This window comes from Elephantulus edwardii, unplaced genomic scaffold (assembly GCF_000299155.1).
Source record: "Elephantulus edwardii isolate Elephantulus edwardi_28Jun2011 unplaced genomic scaffold, EleEdw1.0 scaffold00129, whole genome shotgun sequence".
Lineage (NCBI taxonomy): Eukaryota > Metazoa > Chordata > Mammalia > Macroscelidea > Macroscelididae > Elephantulus > Elephantulus edwardii.
Genome location: NW_006399879.1, coordinates 3,876,293 through 3,879,533, shown reverse-complemented (window position 1 = coordinate 3,879,533; position 3,241 = coordinate 3,876,293).

Sequence of the window (3,241 nt, the reverse complement as noted above, 5' to 3'; positions counted from 1 at the left end):
ATTTTTACTGAAATTAATAATAAATTTAAATAAAAAACAAAAACATTTAAAAAAGGTATTTGCAATAAATACATCATTGTAAATACAAAATTCAAAAAAAGGAAAAAAACATATTTGTGTGTAGCACTGACCCCTGCAGATACCACATTCTGCAGGACAGCCCGCGAGGACTGCGGAGCCGAGGGGCAGCAGATTTATGCTGAGGGACTGATGGAGGCAGCCGAGAGGCCCAGGGACCCTCATGGAGCCCAGGCGTAGAGCGGGTGAGCCAGGGCACCAGTGGCAAGGAATAGGAAGTCAAAGGGCAGGCAGAGGGAAGTCCCAGGCAGTCACAGTTAGGACGGGGCAGTCTGGGACACCACAGCTAACAGCGGGACTTGCTGGCGTGGGAGGGGGCATCTCAGAGAGGCCTGAGCCAGAGCCCGCTGGCCCAGCGCCCCTTCCTCCTCCAGAGTCAGCCCCCTGAGTTATCCTAAACCAAAAAGAGGTGAGGGGAGTAGAGGTCACACGGAGACACCATCAGAGGAGGAGACACCAATACAACTGCCTAAAAGAATTGTGTCCATTTCAGCAGACATTTATAGATTTGTTTTGTTTTTTTTAACATATTCCTATGACTAATTATAAAAATGCTCTGGGGGCGTAATCCACAGGGAATTTCACTGCTAATACGGACAATCTCTCCTGTATCTAACAGCCTCTGTAATGCAAGGGAGGGCGAGCAGTGACTCGGTTCAGACTCCGCAGCAAGGAGCAGTTACAACTCGGAGGGGGAGCTTTTTCTTCGTAAGCCCAGTTCACGCGCATCTGTGTATCCATAAGGCTACAAACTGTGTATCCATAAGGCTACAAACTGTGTATCCATAAGGCTACAAACTGTGTATCCATAAGGCTACAAACTACCGCTCACTTACTTCCAGTATTCTAACCACCTCAAGCTGGAGCTGTCCTTAGGACCCAGTTAAGAGGATGCTTAGACTCTGGGGCTGCACGAGCTGCGGTTCTCCTCACTGGCACTGTTTTTACAGCAGACGCCTTTGTCAAACTCCCTGGTGTTTCAGCTACAGTGCTGCCTAATTATCGTCTGCAAGCCTATGCCAATTACTCAGCAAGGAGAAAAAGCAAAAAAAGGTCCCGGCTCAGTCACTAACGTTACTAGTAGCGTCAATGTCACTGGCTGATTCAACCGTAGAAAGAATTACAACTCTGCTCTTAGCTTTCACGTGTTCCTTACAAACAATCTGCAGTTATGCTCTTACAGGCCTCTAAGTCTGTAACCCGGCCTCAAGCCCTCCACGCCTCAGCCCCCTGGGGCAATGACTGCACCAGTCCCTCTCTCCACGGTCCTCTCTCCTTCTCTGACCTTCTACATTTCCAAGCAGGATGCCCTTTTATAAGTACTGGAGCCTCCTGACAAGAAGCCCAATGTCTGTGAGATGAGCTCTCGTCACTCCTGCTTCTAAGGACGATTCTACCTGCACTTGCTCCAAAGTGGATCCTTTTGCTCAGACAGCCCACGTCACTGTTGTGATGAACAGTTAACATGACTCATAGTGACCCATCAGCGGTAGACTGACTCCTGCCCTCTTCCACACTGTCCTCATCTCCCACAAACTCAATCCCGTTGTAACAACTGTCACTGTGTCAATCCACCTGAGGGTCTCTTTCTCCTCCAACCCAGCCTTTCCCGGCCTAACATCCTTTTCTAAGGACTTGGCCTTCCTAACAACATCCCCTAAGTATGTGAGAAGGAGTCTCATTATGTTTGCATCACTTTCTCCAAGACATTAGTTTGCTCCTTGGCAGTCTGTGGGATATTCAGTACTCTTCACCAACACCACAGCTCAAAGGTATCAATTCTTCTGTTCCCTAATTCACTGTCCAACTTTCATATGCACAGAAAACAACTGATAATATCATAGCTTGGATTATGTGCCCCTTAGTCTTTAAACCAACATCCTGGCTCTTAAGTATTTTTCAAAAGAGATCCTTGGCAGATTTTCCCAATGCAAACAAATCTTTTCATTTCTTGAGTGCTGGTAACAAGGATGTTGACTGGGATCTGAGTAAGATGACATTGTTGACAACTTCAATTTTTTCTCCATCCACCATGAAAATTGTTGTTTTCTCGATGGTGAGGATTTTTGTTTTGTTTAAAAAATAAATTTTATTTTATTTCATTATTTTCTGTGTGTACCGTCAAATCAGATCTGACTGGTACAGAAGATTATTCCTCCTTCTCCAGTAGAGCATCTGGTGGATTCGAACCGTGCACCTCTGAGACTGCAGTGCAGCTTTTTGCCACGAGGCCACCAGAGCTCACCGAATTTTGTTTCCTTGACGCTGAGATGTAATTCATATTGGAGGTTGTAATCTTTGATCTTCTGCAGTAAATGCTTCAAGTCTTCTCCACTTTTTATAAGATAGTGGTATCTGCGTGAGGTGGGTAATGGATGGGTTTTCCACCAATCCTGATGCCACATACTACTTCATAAAGTGCAGCTTCTAGAATGATTTGCTTATCATTACAAGTGAAAGGCATCAACCTTTTTGTGTTCAATATATGTTACTGTTATGTGCCATCAAGTCACCTGTGACTCACAGTGATCCTATGTACAAGAATTCTGAAACCTAGGGAGCTCTGGTGGCCAAGTGGCAATAATCTTCTGGACCAGTCAGATCCGATTTGACGGTTGTTGTTGTTGTTAGGTGCTGCCGAGCTGTAGACGACTCATAGCGACCCTATGAATAAAAGACCTGAGCACTGTTTGTAGAGTTTCCGGATTTGACAATACATACACAAATAAAATAAAATTGTTATTATGTGCCACTGAGTCACTTGCGACTCATAGCGACCCTATGTAAAACAGCCCTAAACGCCTCTCTGTCCTGTGCCAATCGCACTGTCTCTGACACTCTCATCCTGATTATCCCAGTCACTGAATCAATCCACCTCATAAAGGGCCTTACCCTTCCTATGCCGTCCCTCCACCCTCCCAAGCACGATGTCTTTCTCCAAGGACCGGTCTCTCCTCACAACATGTCCAAAGTCTGTTAGACGGAGCCTCAGAATCCTTGCCTCCAAGGAGTAGCCTGGTTTAACCCTTTCCAGGATGAATCTGTTTTCTTGGCAGTCCATGGTACATTCAATACTTTTCTCCAGCACCACAGCTCAAAGGCATCAATTCTCCTTCTATCCTCCCTAGTCACTGTCCAACTCTCTGATGCATAACAAGTGATT